A 19863-nucleotide genomic window follows, 5' to 3' on the forward strand; every position below is an offset into this window, starting at 1 on the left:
ATTGGAAACCAACTGTGTCAAGAAAGTAAGTTTTAGTTCTCGAACTCCAGTTAACAATGAGATCTTTTATTTCTCTGCAGGAGAAAAGCTTCTGACAGTGTTACTCGTAATTAGCTTACTTATTTTCATATGCTTGAGAATAAAAAAAGTTGCATATCACTACGAGCAAGGAAGTGAAGAATGTTGTATCACATGTTTTTGGTGAGGATTACTAAGAATCCCCATGTGGAGTGGCAGTATCAGTACAAGGTATATTCAATCAAAAGCTAATGTGTATATACTAGGCTTTCAGTGAGATCATATTGAAAATTCTTGAGGATTGTTTTCCTTTTATTTTTTTTCCAATTGTTATGTGATAGCTTTATACCTTAAAAACTAAATTTTCAGGAAACACACAGAGATTTTTAAAGCAATGTTTTTTAATCTTTAGGGAGCCAGGTGTCCTCACAGTTATTGTTTTTGTACCTTAATAGAGAATTTATTTAGCAGGCTTTTATTAGCACTGAGCAATATATCAGACACCTTTGTATCAAGTGTGCATGCAGGGTAGGCTACTTGCCCTGGAGGCATTTTCGGTGTAGTGAGAGAAACAGAAATAAATAAGCAGTTACAGTATAGTATGGTAAGTGGGACAACAGTGGCAAACACAAGGATGATGACAATTTATAAAAGGCAGCATGCAAACAGGTTTTGGTCTTCAGCAAAGGATTCCTAGGGTATATGATTATTCGGGGGAAAGATAAATCCAAATATTCAAGCAAAGAAAAGGAAGATAACATTTCAAGTGTAAAGAATAACGTGTAAAAGGACAGAAAAGAAAGGTTCTAAGAAGGTGCAGTAAGTTCAGAATTAGTTCAGCAGAAGTATAAGGAAAAAGGGAGGAGAGGTGAGAGAGGAGACAAGACGCATAAGCAGGAGCCAAACCCAGGAAAGCCCTAAAGGCTATTGTAAGGAGTTACTGAGAGCAGTGGGGCTCCACTTTTTTTTTTTTTTTTTTAGATCTTTTTATTTAGTTTAGAGAGAGAGTGTGTGTGTGTGTGTGTGTGCACAAGCAGGGGAGAGGGGGAGGGAGAGGGAGAGAATCCCCAAGCAGACTCCCTGCTGAGCACAGAGCCTGATGTGCGGCTTCATTCTAGGATCCTGAGATCATGACCTGAGCTGAAATCCAGAGTCAGACGCTCAACCAATGAGCCACCCAGGTGCCCCAATGGTGCTCTGCTTTTAAGTGAAGTGATTAAATGATTTAGAAATGGAAATGTCATAGATACAGAAATGCGAGATATTTTAAGCTCAAATGTCCAGGATGAACTTCCAATCTTATCCCTCAAACTATCACAAAGTCTTCTTCTCAGTTAATGGGAATTCACGTCGTTCATTTGCATAGGTGTCATCTTTGACCTTTGCTTTCTCTCATCCAATGTCCAGAAGTCTTGCTGGCTCAGCCTTCAATCTGTATCCAGATTCCAACCATTTGTCTGCATCTCCATTACTATAACTCTAATCATTTCTTCTACCATCTCCTGCCTAAATTTTTTTTAAAGCTTTTATTTATTTATTTATTTATTTATTTATTTATTTATTTATTTATTTATTTGACATGTGTGTGTGCGGGGTGGGGGTAGGGGCAGAAGGAGAGAAACTCAAGCAAACTCTGTGCTGAGCACACTCCAGACTCCTTGCTGAGTGTGGAACCTGACATGGGCCTCAATCTGATGACACTGTGATCATGACCTGAGGAAAAAATCAAGAGTCATATACTTAACCAACTGAGCCATCCAGGTGCCCCTCCTCCCTAAATATTTTAAAGGATTCTAACTCTCTTCTTCCACCGTAGCCCCCTCCTCCCCATCACTCTGATCTTATGTTGTGCAATTAATCTTAATCTTTAGATTTTTTTGTTAGATTATGTTATCAGTTCCTGAGAGAAGTTTGTTAAAAACACTACAATAATTATGAATTTGCCTAGGTCTTTCCTTAGTTCTGTTTTACTTCATAAATTTTGAGGATGTGTTATTAGGTACATATATATTTAGAATTATAATATTTTACTAGTGCATTACCATTATAAAATATGGCTCTTTCTAATATGGTTTTTTCACTTCAGCATACCTCATCTGTACCAACTTTACTTTGATTACTGCTTTTATGGTGTACTAGTTTTCCAGTCCAGAAGGAAGAAAAAAAATAGGCATTTCAACAAAAAAATTAATAAAGGCAATTAGTTATATAGATTTGGAGAGTTGAAGAGCAAAAAAGGAATATTGAGGTAACCCACAGATAATAACTGTAGGGAGCATCTACTTTCTTAGCCTGGGAAACAAACAAACAAAAAGTTGAAGTGAAAAGGAAGTCCCTGTAGAGTTGGTGCTAAGAACTTGAAATATCTCTTTTTCACTGATTCTTTTTTTTTAATAATTTTTATTTTGTTATATTAGTCACCATACCGTATATCCCCAGTTATTGATGCAATATTCCATGATTCATTACTTGAATATAACACCCAGTGAACCATGCAATATGTGCCCTCCTTAATACCCATCACTGGCCTATCCCAATCCCCCACCTCCCTCCCCTCTGAAGCCCTCAGTTTGTTTCCCAGAGTCCACAGTCTTTCATGGTTCATTCCCTCTTCTGTTTACCCCCCTTCATTCTTCCCTTCCTTCTTCTATCGATCTTCCTATTTCTTATGTTCCATAAATGAGTGAAACCATATGATAATTGTCTTTCTCTGCTTGACTTATTTCACTTAGCATAATCTCCTCCAGTCCTGTCCATGTTGCTGCAAATGTTGTGTAATCGTTCTTTCTGATGGCTGAGTAATATTCCATTGTATATATGGAGCACATCTTCTTAATCCAGTCATCTGTTGAAGGGCATCTCGGCTCCTTCCATGATTTAGCTATTGTGGACAATGCTGCTATGAACATTGGGGTGCATATGGCCCTTCTCTTCACTACGTCTATATCTTTGGGGTAAATACAATGCAATGGCTGGATCATAGGGTAGCTCAATTTTTAACTTTTTAAGGGACCTCCACATTGTTTCCCAAAGTGGCTGTACCAACTTGCATTCCCACCAACAGTGTAAGAGGGTCCCCTTTCTCCACATCCTCTCCAACATTTGTTGTTTCCTGCCTTGTCAATTTTTGCCATTCTAACAGGTGTAACGTGGTATCTCAAGGTGGTTTTGATTTGAATTTCCCTGATGGCTAATGATTTTGAACATTTTTTCATGTGTCTGTTAGCCAGTTGTATGTCTTCATTGGAGAAGTGTCTGTTCATATCTTCTGCCCATTTTTTGATTTGATTATTTGTTTCTCGTGTATTGAGTTTGAGAAGTTCTTTGTAGATCTTGGATACTAGTCTTTTATCTGTAGTGTCATTTGCAAATATTTTCTTCCATTCCATGCCTCTTAGTTTTTTTGACTATTTCCTTGGCTGTGCAGAAGCTTTTTATCTTGATGAAGTCCCACAAGTTCATTTTTTCTTTTGTTTCTCTTGCCTTTGGAGATGTGGCCAATGTCAAAGAGGTTGCAGCCTATGTTCTCCTCTAGGATTTTGATGGATTCCTGTCTCACATCGAGGTCTTTCTACCATTTGGAGTTTATCTTTGTGTATGGTGTGAGAGAGTGGTCAAGTTTCATTCTTTTGCATATAGCTGTCCAATTGTCCCAGCACGATTTATTGAAGAGACTGTCTTTTTTCCACTGGATGTTTTTTCCTGCTTTGTTGAAGATTAGTTGCCCAAAGAGCCAAGGGTCCATTTCTGGGTTCTCTATTCTGTTCCTTTGGTCTATGCGTCTGTTTTTGTGCCCGTACCATGCTGTCTTGGTGATCACAGCTTTGTAGTATAGTTGAAATCCGGCAACGTGATGCCCCCAGCTTTGTTTTTCCTTTTCAACAATTCCTTGGCAATTCAGGGCCTTTTCTGGTTCCACACAAATTTAAGGGCTGTTTGTTCCAGTTCTTTGAAAAATGTCATTGGTATTTTGATCGGGATGGCATTGAAAGTGTAGATTGCTCTGTTACCCACTGATTCTAAAATTGAAGTCCTTAGGCACTATTCTCTCCTTGTTTGATTTATTTTTCACTTTAGGAATTATTCCTTTCTAATATATTTTATAATTTGCTATTATTACTTTTTATCTATGTGCTTTCATTAGAACATAAGTTTCAATGTGACAGTGATTCTTCTTAATTATTCACCGTGTATCTTCAGCACCTAGAATGATGCCTGGCATACAGTAGATGCTTGATAAATATTTTTTGACTGATTAAATGAGTAACATAGTTACCAGCGGGGTTAGAGTTCTGGATTTAGATTTGAGAAATATTAAGCAAAATTGATTAATCACATAGTGATATTAATGTTGGAGAGGTCTAGAATGATAATCAGATATCTGGCCCAGGGACACCGTTTCTTCCTCTTAACAAACAGGCTCCTTATTTACCAAAAAAATAAAAATAAAATAAAAATAAAAAATAAGAGGTATTTACTATCTTTCTTTTTTCTGATTCTACTTTACTGTGTTGATGTCTCATATCACTGTAACCCCAGAGGCAATAGCTATATTGATGCTCTCCAGGATGCTGTCAATGATGTCAAAGGCCAAAGTATATGCTATGGGCTATGTTCCCTGTATTTATTAAATTCAGGTAGAATTTCCTAAGTGTCAATTAAATAGTAGAAATGGTAAGTACTACTGATGTTGAAGGACAGAGGTTTCTACAGTTTGAGAGTTTGAGAAAGGCTGTAGGAAAAAAGTAATCTTTTTTTGTGCTCACTAACATTTGGCTAGGATGTGGCTATTTGAAAAGATTGGTCTTTCAGGTTCAGACAGGGCACAGGAATGAACATAAATGTGGAGGTAGAAATGCAATACATGGAATGGATTTTGGAAAAATGTGGAACAATTGGACTAGAGCATGCAGGATGAACATATATGTGGAAATGAAGATCTTTAAATTGTTTTTAAGAAAGAGGAGTATATCCATTTAAATTGAAAATGATTTTCAATTATGCAGAACGTTTATTTAGGAGAGAAATGGAAAATGAAGCTGGAGAATATATAATAGACAAGTGCTTGATTCAGTCCATTTCCATCCCAAAATATTTTTGAAAAATATGTGCTATTTGATATAATTTTCTTCATTTATTTATTTTTAAAATTTCAAATAGATTCAGCATACATTGTATTCTTCACCTTAGATTAATTTGTCGTATTTTAAAAATCATCAATTGGGATTTTTATTGAGATAAGAGATACAGTTTTAGTTCTTAGGGGATTGATTTTCTCTCTATACCCCTTCTGTAAGAAGGGAAACCAAATACTAAATGCACATCCTTGGGGCGCCTGGGTGGCTCAGTTGTTAAGCGTCTGCCTTCGGCTCAGGGTGTGATCCTGGCATTCTGGGATTGAGCCCCGCATCAGGCTCCTCCGCTGGAAGCCTGTTTCTTCCTCTCCCACTCCCCCTGCTTGTGTTCCCTGTCTCACTGCCTGTCTCTCTCTCTCTGTCAAATAAGTAAGTAAAATCTTAAAAAAAAATAAATGCACATTCTTGAGATATGTGGCTGTGAACCCTGGATCAGAAAAACTACCCAGTTTATTAAAAAACAAACAAAAGGAGAGTGAAAATAAAATGCAGACTACGTACAGATGAAATTATATTGAAAAGTAGAAATCTCATGTGAACTATTAAACTCCTTTGGGCTATTAATGGAAATCATTTTTGCTTTCTGTGGGACCAGATGTCAGTCAGATCAGCTATATTCACTAAGCTGGCTCTGGCCAGCTTTTCCTTTTGGGTTGCTGCAGTTTGGTCTTTATCTTCTCCTGAGCTCTCGCAGGCCACCTGATGTAGTAGAAAGAATCCTAAGACTAACTATGCCACATCAATGTCAACAATCTTGGGCAAGTCGATTAATTTCCCTAAGCCTTGGTTTCCTCATATGAAATATTAAGGTATTGAAGATGATATTCTCTATGTCTCCTTCAAATCCAACGCTGTATGCTTCTCCAGGAGCCTGTCTCTGGAACCTGTCTTCATCTGAGTCTTTGGCTAGCTGCAACAGAGGACGACCAGAACAGATCCAGGACTGTCTTATTACCAGTTCGGTGTTTATAGGAGGGTGTGCTTATGAAAACAAACAAGTAAAATTGATGCATCTGTATTTACTTCTGAGGAAAACAATTAAGCTAGAATTGATCCTTGAAAATGCCAACGCAGGCTTTTTTCACTTGGAAGTCATCTTGGAGGGAAAAGTGTGTCATTTAAATAAGTTTGCCGCTACCACATAGTCTCCCAGAACATAAGGGAGGGTGAAGAATCTAGTTAGTTTCTGTCTTTGAGGATAGAGGGCAAAGCTATGTCTACCTTGTGGAAACATGTGCCTGGATTTAGCTCCTGCAGTCACCCTGGCATCTGTAAATGAAAACTCTCTACCTTCAAGCTGTTACAGATTTCACTGCAGACTGTGTTATTTATATGAGGTGGCAGAGACAGACTCAGCAGGACCAAAGACTTTAATAAATTTGTCATTTTATTGAGTGCCTCAGACTAGTTGCTAGTTATATAACAGTATTCAGTAATGCATTTTGAGGTAATTGGTTTGTATAAGGATCTATATTGTTTATCAATATAGAGTAAGTAATTTACGCTTATGGGTTTTGTTTTTATGCATGAAGGATTTCGGTTGAGTACAAAAAGCATGGGCTTTTGAGACAGACAGACTTGGGTTCAAATTTTAGTTCTACCATTTTCTAAATGTACAGTCTGGAAACAGTTGCACAACCATCTTAAGACTTGATTTCTCATTCTATAAGTGGGATTGCGAAACCCAACTTAGTTGCTATGTGGACAAATAATATAATGTAAGTCAAGTTCCTAGCACAGTTCCTGACTTAGCAGATTCTAGAAATAAATTCTTAAATGAATGAAGTTAGTTTCCTTCTTCTTTTGTTCTTTCCTCAACCTCTTTAGTTCCTGAAAGTTGTGAAAATAATATATAGCAGGAGTAGCAGCTATGAATGATCAAAACAAAATCCTTTCCCTAGAGTAACTCCCACTTGACCAGAGTGAGGTAAATCAGAGGTTCTGTCCTTGTACAACAAGTATGTTATCGAAGTGTTAAATGTCTTTCTTTCTTTCTTTCTTTCTTTCTTTCTTTCTTTCTTTCTTTCTTTCTTTCTTTCTTTCTTTTTCTTTAATCAGCATATATGTACATTCTCTTTTCTGTGGATTCGGGATTAAGCCCTAATACCAATGCAAATTTAATAGCCTGAGATTGAGAATGAGTAGGAGAAAATTTTTTAACCCAATTGTCTTGATCTAATATCAAAAGCATAATGGATATGAGAGATTTTAGTTAATAATGCTTAACTACCAAGAAGTTAAAGACCTAAGCTGAATGTGTGGAATTTTGTTTTTGAAAGGTCATATTTTGCAAGGACCATTATCTATTTTAAGAGTCTTCTAAATCTGAAGTAATGTTTTTGCTATTCTTTATCTCTAAAAAAGATTCCGGTGAAGGAGTTGGACTTCATGTCATTAACATTGGTGTGAATTGCTGTTATATTTAGGAAGAACAACAGACATCCTGGGATCAGAAAGATGAATCACACATTATAGACTGAGGAACTAGAGAAAGAGAATGGGAAAAATGATAAAAGTAACTAAAATTATTAAAAGTAAAGTTACAAAAGAATGGAAGAGCCTTTTATTTAGTGGAATAAATAGGTTACACCTTTTAAAATAACAATAATGGTTATTAATTTTAAAAGAGGGTGTTCTTAAAATTAATTACTCAAATCTACTGGCCATTTCTTCCATTCTATCTCCTTGCTAACACCAACAATGCATTTATTAAATGCATACCACACCCGCACAAAAAGGCGGCCCCAGGTTGTCATCGCACAGATACAATGGCCAATATAATTAGGGTGAACATCAGCCAAAGCTGGGAAGGTCAGCATTTAGACGTGTGAATTATCATTTGGTTTGGGAACTCTGGAACCACCAGTCATCTGCTTGACAAACTGACATGGTCGTGCTTATTCTGACTAGACAGCCCTGAATGGTAAAAGAAAACAAGCAAATAAACAAAAACGGACTTGGGATGCAGGCAGACCTGGTTTTAGCTTCTTGGCTGACTCTTCAGAGCTTTGTGACCTTTGGCAAGTAATTGCTTATCTTGGAGGCCCAGTTTCATTTTCTGCAAAATGGAGGCAATAAGGTTTGTATTAAAGTGTGATGATTAAATGATATAGGCTATAAAGCATTTGGAAAATAAAAGGTGAACCTCGCATGGTTGTTTCTTATTTTTTCCCCTAGGACTGGGCACTGAGGAGATGCTTAGTATTTCTGGTATTGAGTATTTGACTCTTGGAATGATCATGAGGGTATATTTGTTAGCAAGTACAAAATATTAATAGCAATGACGATGGCAACACAAAATACAAAGGTTACACATGGAAAGGATCAATAATTGCTGGCTTCCATTTTCCCTCACCTATAAAATAACAGAGGTGGACTAGATGGTCTTCAGGGTCTTTTCTGGTTTTTCAGAATTCAACAATTTAGAAGATTCTGATTCTCTTCATAAGAGAGTGTAGCTTTGTGTGCACTTTTATATAGAAAAATACCCAGTTTCAATAGAGCACTCTATCTTGCTATACATCAAAGGGAAACTCCAAATCCTCCATAAAAACTGATTTTCTGTTAAAAAACAACAACAATAAAACCTTCCTTCCTTTATTCTTCTTGTGAAAGCAAGGAATAAGGAAAAGTTGAGAGAAAATGAATGGCCAGTGAACTCTAAGGACACTGAAACAGGCAGAAAGAAGATTGAGTGATAATTATAAAAATGGATGGAACCTAGGGAGAAAACGTTAGAGAAATCACATTTGAGAGCAGGACAAAAGTGCCTAGATGGGAACGAATGCCTGAATATAAGAGGACAATAGATTATAGCATTGTAGAGGAGACGAAGAAATGCTCAAAGGAAGGCGGGAAAGCAGAAAATTTGAGTGGAGTATTCTGACAAAAAAAAAAAATTAAAAAACAAACTAAAGGGAAGAGTGATGGACAGGTAGACAACAGATACACATTTTTGTAACTTGGTTTGCATCTATTTATTATTAATGTGGTTCTTCTCTGATTTAGACACTGGTGACCTGTTCTTTTTATGAAGTCATCATCATACTACAGGTTTCCCTCTGACTTACCTCAAAACAGCTAAAAAAACAAAAAACCGGAACAAAACAAAACCGAAAAAACAGAAGCGGTGATATAGGCATAATAGAAGGAAAAGCATAATTAGTAGAGCGAAAGGAGGCAGTGAAAATTTTGATGGAGGCCAAATTAAAGCACTGGGAAACAAATATGGCTTTTAGGAAGGAAAACGCTAACTAAAGACTGCTTGTATTTGTTTGGAATTTTAGAACACAAACTCTATTAAGGAACAGATAAGTAGCTTTCTCAGAATAGCATTGCCACATTAAAATTTTATACCACTTGGGAAAATGTACAAACATCATGCTTATGGTTTCCTAAATACAAATTTAAATCGAAACCATATGTTAAATGATAAAATTAAAATCAAAATTTGACCCAAATAGTTTGCTATTTTTATGGGCAATTTTCCCTATAAAATACAGATTTAATAGTAATACGCTACTCCTTTTACTTTGGTGAAAAAAAAAATTCCTTAAATTATCTGCATCTCCTGTGGGTCTCCTGGGTTATAGATTAGTCTCTTTTCCTTAGCATGATAAGGCTTTTCTATTTCCTTCCAGAGTTCTCCCTCCAGAATTCACTCCCATTTGTTTTTAATCCAGTCATCAGATTCTTAATGTGTGATGCCCAGGATGGAACACATCATTCTTGGTGGGAGCCGGGCGTGATAATATCTATGTTGTACTTCAGGAAGATTAATTTGGCAGCTGTGTGTAGGATTGATTAGTGTCTGCAAATTTTTACAACCACTGTGAAAGTCTGGATAAGGTCAAATTTTCATTCTGAGACTCTGACTTCTTGTTTGGGGGACTTTTATTTGGCCTCAGTTCTTTCCAGATTTAAAACCCTCTGCACTTAGTTTCAGGCTATTGTTAGGCCTTGGTTATTGCCATGGTCCTTGAACAAACAGTGAGATCCTGGAGGAGGGCCTCCCTCATCCTCTTCTCCAGGCCTAGTTGGCAATAGCTCTTCCAACACCGGATGTAGGAACTGCTCAGCACTCTAGACAGGAGAGAGAGATGATAGGGACGGGACACAAATAGACATCAGAACAATAGAGAAAGGAAAAGAGGATGAGAGAAGAGAATATCAATTAATGGGTCTATTGTAACAATCATTCATCCCCTTATCCAAATGTTTCTTTTATTATGTGATTTTTATTTGACCCGCAAATGGTGCATTGCCTGTAAAAATTCTCGTTATCTTCATCCTTTGAAAAAATTGAAATGATTTTTAACTGTTTCAAGCTTGCAGCAAAAGAGTTTTGGTGTACTCTGACACGTTTAAAAAGCTGTATAAAAATGCAACACATTCTTCTTGTGTTCCTTCTGCTTCTATTGAAACAGCATTTGCTTAGTTAATTCCTTCTTTCAGATCTTCCTTCGGATCTGAGCTCAAACATCCTCAGGGAAGCCTTTCCTGACCTCCTCAATTAGGACAAATCTCTCAGAAGTGCAAATCTTCCCTGCGTAACTTCTGCATAGGTGTAATTTGACAATTTTAGATGATGTTCATTATATTCATTTCCTTCCCTACTCTGTGAATTCTATGATGGCAGGGACCATGTCTTTTTTTGATCACAATTGTATCCCTTGCACCCAGCAAATGCCTAGAATACAGTGGGTCCTCAATGACCATTTAATGAAATAGTTAAATTTATGCTGAGTTTGCCAGATCACTGAAGAACATCGGAGAAAATAGAAATCTATTAGCTGAATATCAGCAAAAATTTTTGAAAGATAGGTGAGATGGGAAAATATCATGATTTACTATCATAATGCATTTCTTCCACTTTTAGATTTTGAGTTACCTATTTCAGCTATGCTTGCTAACAAACTTAGAATGAAAACAAGTTAAACTTACAACCAGAATTGCTATATCATAAAATGGTAAGCCAAATTTTCTATGGGGTGCCAGGGTGGCTCAGTCAGTTAAGCGTCTGACTCTTGATTTTGGCTCAGGTCATGACCTCAGGTCCTGGGATGGAGTCCTGTGTGGGGCTCTGTGCTCAGCGGGGAGTCTGCTTGAGAATTCTCTCTCCCTCTGTCCCTCCTCCCTCTCACTCTCTCTCTCTCAAATAAATGAAATCTTTTTTAAAAAAAAGTGGTAAACCAAATTTTCTAAAAGAATAAAACATTTTCAATTATATTTCTGTAACTAAAAACTGTTAATTGTCAATTTAAACTGTTAAATAAGATAATTATTTTTAAAATATAGTTTTTTTGGTATATGTATGTATTCTTTTTATTGTGTGTATAGATTTCAAAATATATATAACATTAAAACACTAGAAAATTTGTTTGTAAGAGTTAAATTCATAGAGCAACTGTATTTACTTCTTACTCTCTCTTTAAATCTGCTCTGCGGGCCCCTTCTTTTCTACCCTGGAAGGAATTTCAAGCAGAGTCTACAGTTTTCTGGTAGCTCTTTATATGATAGAAAGTCCTCTGACCAGTGTGAATCTCAACAGATATGAATTTCAGTAATTAAAATGTGCAGTCTAATGTCAATAATCAGGACTCTCATTTCTTTTGGACTTAGTTAGGTTCTCCTCATCCCCATTTCAGGACTGCTTCAGCAGGAAGCCTGAGAGAGAGGCAGTCCTGTGATGGCCCCCTTGCTGTGCGCCATCTTGCCTTTCAACCAATTCTCCCCCATCCCTACTGAGGTTCCTCTGGATCTTTTAGGATTTCATGGGAGAGGAGAGTGTGGAGTTAGATGAAGAAAGAGAGGTGAAAAGCAGGAAAGATCTTACTTAACTGCTACTGTTACTTTCTGTCATTCACACTCTCTGAACTGGTCGAAGTTTAAAGCTGTTCCTTTCTCTCTTGTGGTACTCTTCTAGGTTTCTCTGAGACTTCATTACTGTACTGTCTGTGATGTGAATGTTGGGTCTTCTCGGTTGATTGCTTATAGATCCCTCCTCAGACCCTGGGCGTGAGACTGACACCACTTGAAGTGAGGTCCCATGCTTGTTCCCTCTGTGGATTCCATAATTTGGCTTTGGATGGACATGCTCCCTTGACTTACCATTGGTGGACATGAAGCTACTTTCCAGTGATGCCCAGACCATTCTGTTAATCAGGAACCAACAAGCCAGCCATTATCACTTGCCTTTAAATTTCCAGATGTGGGTCTAAGTCTAGCACTAGCACGTATACTCCACTGACTCCAGGGGACACAGGCCAAACTTGCTTTTGATTCTCTTGAAGTCTCTTTTATTCAGCATATGGTAGGAGCTGGGATTGGGACAATGGTTTTGATCACCTCCTTTAACATTCTGGGTTTTGGTCTAGACTTCATCTTGGGATATGGTAGTAGTTGACATGTTCTGTTTTCTGTTTGGTCTTTGGGGCCTTGGTTTGAAAACGGAGACAGTGTCTCATTTTAACATCCTGTGACACATATAATAAATAAGCAAATACAAAAATACATAAGTAAAACATGTTTAAAATTTTTTGTTGATATAGATATATAATAAAAGTGGTTTGCAGACCACTCCTCTATAATATGGTTTCATAGACTCTTCTGTAGAGCACTGTTGCAGGAGGTATTAATAGTTGTGCTACAAAACACACAAACAGAAAAAAAAAACAAAAATGCCTAGAGAAATAAGTATTTTTTCTTATACACCGCATTCTAAATCATTAATCTCTTGGAAGTCCACAATACCTATTAATGTCATATTAAATATTTTGAGAATATCCATAATTAAAAACTGTTTTATTTGGTCATAGCATATGTCCTAGGAGTTTTCCCTTTTTGGGGGGGGGGGAGGAATTCACCTACAGCTGCATTTTTTAGTGAAGTTAATGGTTTTTCATTTTTTGCACTTTTGCTTATGGCTGTCTTTAAACTTTCAATCTTTAAATTGTTAAATCCAGTGGTCAGTTTTCAGTCTTCATCTCACTTGTCCTATCAGTAGCACCTGGCATGCTCCAAACCTCAGTGCTTTTATTAAACATTTTCTTTTACTTGGTTTCCAGTTCAGCACACTCTAAGAATTCCTCCCACCTCCTGAGCCACTCTTTCCCAGTCATTTTTCTGGTTCATCCTAATGCTCCCTGACCTCTCAACATTGGAGGTCCCCAGGGCTCTGTCTTTGTCCTCAGATCTCTCCCCTTTTATAAAAATATTTTCTCCCTTGGCCATCTCTTCTCCTATCATGGCTTTAGATGCCTGCCATCCATGTGTTGATGACTTCCAGATTGACATGTCCAGCCCAGACTACTCCATATACATTCTACTAGACATTTCTTCTTGGATAGCTAATAAAAAATTGAAATGGTAACATGTCCAAACCCAAACTCCTGATCTTCCCCCTGACACACACCTGCACAAACACCTGTGCACATGCACACACACACACACACACACACACACACAATCTGTTCTTCCACATTCTTTTCCATTTAATTAAAAGACAACTCTATATTTCCAGTTGACTTTTACTCTTCCTTAAGTCCTCTCTTTCTCCTGTATGCTACACCCAATCTTTCAGCAAACTTACCTGCTTTAAATTCTAAATTTTAGAATCCTAGCACATCTCTGCTGTTATATTCTGGTCTAAAGTCCACTCATCTTTCATCTAGAATATTGTAACTCTCCGCTTTCACTCTTATCACTCCTACCCTTATATGCTCTCACAAGCCAAAAGCTGCTAGAATGATGTGTATAAGAAATGAAAAAAATGTAATTATGGGAGATGACTGATGTTAACTAAACTTATTGTGGTGATCCTGTCATGATCACGCATACTTCAAATCATCATGTTGCATTCCTTAAACAAATGCAATGTTACATGCCAATTATATCTCAATAAACTGGAAAAAAGCTTTTAAAAAAGTCACTCCTCTGCTCAAAATCTCTTACTGGTTCCTAATTTACTCAGAGTAAGAGCCTAAGTCTTTACAGTGTCTCCCCCATAAGGGATCTTCTGCTCTTACTTCCTCAAACCGACCCTTCTACCCCTGGATCAGTCTGCTCCCAGTGCACTGACTTCAGCTGATCAACCCGTTCCAGCATCTGGCCATTTATTTCTGCTCTTCCCCTGCATAGCCTCCTAGCTTCCTTCACTTCTTTTAGATCTTTGCTCAAGTGTCACTGTCTCAGTAAGACTTTTCTTGACCACCCAATTTAGTATTCCAACACTTTCCCCACTCTGGCACAACCTATCTCTTCTGCTGCTTTGTTTTTCCCCATGACACTTACCACCACCTGATTTTATTTACTTAATTTCTATAGTACCATCCTTAGTGGCTTTTTACAACATTTTTTTCAGGCAGTTCATTGGTATTTATTAATTTGTTGATCTTAATTGAGGTATAACTTATGTCCAGTGAAGTTCACTTATTTTAATTGTACAGTTGGATGAATTTTTACAAATATACACATTTATGTAACCATAACTTCAATCAAGATAAAGCACATTTTCATTACTCAAAAAGTGCCATTCACAGTGAGTCTTCTCCTCCACTTCTAGTCCTTGGCAACCACTGACCAGCTGTCATTACAGTTTTGCCTGTCCTAGAATTTTCTAGAATATAAATGGAATAAAACATTGTTTTCTTTTGTGTTTGGTTTCTTTCACTCAGCATAAAGATTTTGAGATTTGTCCATGTTTTGTTTTATTAATACTTCTTTTTATCACTGAGTCATATTTCATTCTATGGTTAATCCACAATTTTTTTTTTTTTATTCACTTGTTGATGGACATTTGGGTTGTTTCCAGTTTGGGTCATAGTGGATGAAGCTGCTTGAACATTTATGTATAAGAGTTATGAGTATTTTATTTTTCCTGGGTAAACACCTAGGCATGGGATTGCTGAGTGATATGGTAAGTGATATGCTAACTTTACAAGACACTATCACAATGTTTTCTATAATGAGTATATCATTTGGCTTGCCTTCCAGTTTCCACATTCTTACCAACATTAGTGTTATCGGTCTTCTCATTTCAGTCATTTTAGGGGATATGTAATGATATCTCACTGTGGTTTTCATTTGCATTTTCCAAATGACTAATGAAATTAAGCATCTTTTTATGTGCTTATTTGCCATCTGTTTATGTTCTTTGTTGAAGTGTATTTTAAATCTTTTGCCCATTGTTCTTTTATTAGTTTCCTGTTCTTATTATCATATTTTGAAAATTCTTTTTTTACTCTGGATATGTATCCTTTATCAATAAGTTGTTTGCAGATACTTTCTCCTCGTTTATGGCTTGTCATTTTAGCAATAGATTACCATGGTCCGTGGCAGGACTTTTTGTATATTTTTTCTGCTTGTTTGCTGAATATCTATTATGAACTATGGGTTCATAATTTTCATCAAATTTGTAAAATTTGGGGGACTATTTCTTCAATTTTTTTCTGTCACTCTTACATCTCTTTTATCATTTCCTGGATCTTCAATTACACATATATTAAACTGTTCAATATTGTTTTATAACTTTCTGAGGACATATATTTTCTTCTTAATCTTTTTATCTATGACTTTTATCATGTTATTCAACTTCCACATCTTCTGCAATGTTTAATCTGCTATGAATCTTAACCATCATAGTTTATTTCAGATACTACAGGTTTTTTTTTTTTTCAATAAATTCAGTTAGAATCTTTTCAATCTTCCATGGGTTTTCTTCTTATGTTCATCTTCTCTCTTAAATTCTTGCAAATATTTGTTTTAGTTCCTTGTCTGGTAATCCATCATCTCTGTCATTTCTGGATCTCTTTCTCTTTCAGATTATGGGTCATGTTTCCTGTTTTAAAAAAAATTTAAGGTAATTTTGACTGACTAATTTTGTAAATTTTACATTATTGAGCATTAGATTTTCTTGTATTCATTTTTTTTAAAAATTGGACTGTGAAATGGCATACAGTAGGTGAAAGACTTTAGGGTGGCTCCATAACCCCTGACTCCTGGTGTCCATGCCCTTACATAATTTCCTCCCCCTGAGTGGTTCTAATCACTAGAATATGGTGGAGACAATGGGATATTGCTCTCCTTATTAGGTTACGTTATATATGGCAAAAGTGATGGGATGTCACTCCTGTTACATTAGACTCCATCTTGTCAGATTGGAGCTGGAAGCTCTCCTTGCAGGCTTGATGAAGAAAGTGGCCATATTGATTGGTTTCTGTGGCAGGGAACTGTGGGTGATATCTAGGACCTGAGAGTGGCCTCCAGCTAATGGCAAACAAAAAGCCACGGCCCTCAGTCCCTCAACAATGGAAATGGATCCTGCAAACAACCTAAGTGAGTCTGGATGTAGATTATTCCCCCAGTGAGCCTTGAGGCAACACTGCAGACTGGCTGACATCTTGACTGTAACCTGATTTAAGTTGATACATTTATGGTAATTTTTATACAACAATGGAATATGAATGCACACACAGTCTAGTTACTCTTGGATCAATTTGATCCTGGCTTACTTTTACCTTTTTTATACTGCATCCAGACAGCCTTTACTCTAGGTAAAATTTATCCTTTCTCAAGATGTGAGCCTCCTGAGGCCTCTATTGAATGAGCTGTGTATTAGAAAAGCTCTTCACTCTCCCCAGTGGGAGCAGAAACTATTCCCAGACCTGCACAGGTTTAGGAATTATGTGGCTTTCGGCCTTAACTGGATATCTCTTCGGTCTCATGGACTTTCATCCTACATTGGCACTGGCACAGAATGGTACTCTGCCAAAGATTTGAGAGGACCCCTCTGAGATCACGAGCTCACTCCTTATACAGATCCTTCCCTATGGGGTACTGTGCTCTGCAAATTCTAGAATCTCTTGAACTCTTTTATCGGTATTTCAATTCAGCAAACTGCCAAGCTCTGTTTACTGCATCCTGGAAACTGTCTCCAGGCAGAAAGCTGGGCAATTCTCAGACTCACCTTATTTGTTTTCCTTCTCAGGGATCTCCCAGTCCTGTGGTGTCCGATGTCCAATATCTGAAAATAATTATTTCCTACATTTGTCCTGTTTTGTTTGTTTGTTTGTTGTAGGCAGAAGGGCAATTTCCAGCAGTTTGTACTTGAGGCGTGCTTTATTCTGTGATCTGTCACCCTCTGGAATGAATGTATCATGGGGACCGCTTTGCCTGCTTTGTTTGGATTTTCCTCCTTTGCTCATTGTGAATCCCTAGTGCCTGCAATATTGCATAGACATAGTCAATGATCAGTAAGTGCTTTTTGAGTGAAGGAGTTTAGATACACTATTCGTAGTGTCTGTGGGGTGTATTTTCCCCTTTCTGATTTATTTTACTGACCTTGAGAGCTTGGGTGACTTTGGATTCTCTTGCTGTTTTACTTGGGATATTTCACAGAATCCTTTTGTTAACTCTTTCTTGCTTCCCTGAGTTAATTCCTAAAGGATTTGTTTGTTCGTTAGTTTAACAATACACACTGAAAACCTGGTATGTACCAAGTGCTCTTTTAGGCCCTGTTAAAAAAACCATGCTCCTCAGCCTTTCCATTTTCCCTGTCATTAGCCTAATCTACTTCATATCTCCACCCCCCCTTTTTTCCTTAAGATTTAGAGTGGCATCTGAAAATTCTTTAAACACAGTGATCACTAGTGTTTTTTTTTTTTTTTTTTTACTTTAAGTATAGATGAGTCAGTTAGAAGTACCCTGTTGTGTGGCTGGCTAGCAGTGATGGAGCAACCCTTGACCCTGGGGAGGCACAGACAACTTGGTAGAGCAAAGGTTACATACAGAGAATGACTAATTGACACCTCTACTCCTTTCCACACTTGCAAGTTGCCAAAGAGAAATTAAATGTCCTAGAACATCATTTCTCTAAAAATAGTCTATTGGAAGATAGTGAATATAATGATAATAATAAGTATCTTTTGAGATGTCCGAATTTAAAATATTTTGACTCTAAAGTATGCTTTTTCCATTAAAGCATTGCTCTACTTATGTTATACACAATTTTCTGCACAAAGAATTGGGTGGTTTAATGTATTATATTGTTTCTAAGTGTTCCTGTTTAGAAAGTAAAATAGAAGCTTTCATTTTAGGATCTTAAAAAATGAGGCAAAGCTAATTTCCTGAGAAGATAATCACAGAATGATGTAGTTCAGCTTTACTCTCAATAAAATAAAATATTGTATCTATCGTCTGGTAATTCTGTGGCTACAATAAATTTTAGTTTACGAAAAATATTTTCGTTAGTGCTTTTAGAGATCAAAAATACTAGAAAGTTATTTTTATAACCTTGCTTTTAATTTTTTTTTCAAACCACCAGACTGTTAGCTCTATGAGGACAGAAACAATCTTTTTTGCTTATTGAACTGGCACATTCTAGATGCTTAATAATTTTTCCTACATGAGTAAACTCTATGTATTATTAACTAACATTATTACTCATGTTGAAAGAAGAAGATATCAGTGATCATCTAGATTTTTCAAATTTACTATATAAATAATAGTCTTTTATCAAATGGTTTAATTGTATAGGTGCACGCAAGTTGAAAGGTACCATTAATTTAAAAGGACAAGACAACATTTACTCCTTTAAAAATCTCACTGATCCAATGGAAAAAAATTGTGAATTATTTCCATTGGTTTAAACCACATGGAAACCTATTAGAACATGAAGTATATAATAAATAAAAAATTAATAATTGAATTATATATGCTTAGCAGAAAAAGATGTCAAAATATATAGTACAGTCCTTCAGGAAAGCTAAAAACACAAAAATTACCAGGGTGAAATGCAGGTCACAATTATTTAAGCTTGTTTCTCTCGATCCGGGAGAAGTTCATGGACAAGGAAAGCTCTGAATAAATTAGGGAGAGTACATTAGGGGAGTGTTCAGCCTTAGACCCCTTTTCCTGTGAGGTCTTTCTTGGAGGAAGGGTTGAGTGAAGGAGGAAGTGTTTTTGTAGGATCTCGAAGGCTTGACTCCCTTGTGAACTTTCATGATCCAGAAGAGCAAACATTACCATTCTATCAAAATAAGCCTTTCCCTCTCCTCTCTTCAACAAGCCCAAGTCACCACATGCTTTGCTCTGGCTTGCTGAAGACTCTTGTAGAGGCCTGGCTTTATTAGAGTCACACTGAGATGTGTATCTGGCTTTTTTTTGGACAGAGGTTACTATGGCTGACCTAAAATATCATGAAAATGATATGGTGTAGTCAAAGCATGCATATGGCTAGTTATCTTTTCAGGTTTTCAAGATGTTGACTATCCTCTCATTTGTTTTCCTTTGTGAAGGCTTTGTTATTGCTGTTGTTATCTCCTTCTGATAGGATTTACTCGGCAGGTGTTGTTGGCTACTGAGTTTGGCTACGGTGAGCCATGATACCACCCTCTGGCAACTGAGTCTTTAGGTCTGCTTCTGAATATAATGAGATGCTGCACTTGCTTCCTACCCTTAAGGTAAATAAGAAAGGGGTAAGGTATTGTTTGTTTGTTTTGTTTTTACTTTGAGGAAGATTAAACTCAAAACTCACTATTGTATAGTGCTACCAAAATCAAAATCTAGAAGGAGCAATATTAGGCCAAAGTCAGGATTCTGATGAAATATACAACAATGTTCCTAATCTTTTGTTTTTAAACTCTTCAGTTGTATTGCTCCTCCTTGAATAGTTTTCAAAAGCAAAACCTACTCTTGCATTACATGTATAAAG

Source organism: Ursus americanus, chromosome 13, assembly GCF_024610735.1.
Source record: "Ursus americanus isolate L20-20 chromosome 13, mUrsAme1.1.p, whole genome shotgun sequence".
In the NCBI taxonomy this organism is placed as follows: Eukaryota; Metazoa; Chordata; class Mammalia; order Carnivora; family Ursidae; genus Ursus; species Ursus americanus.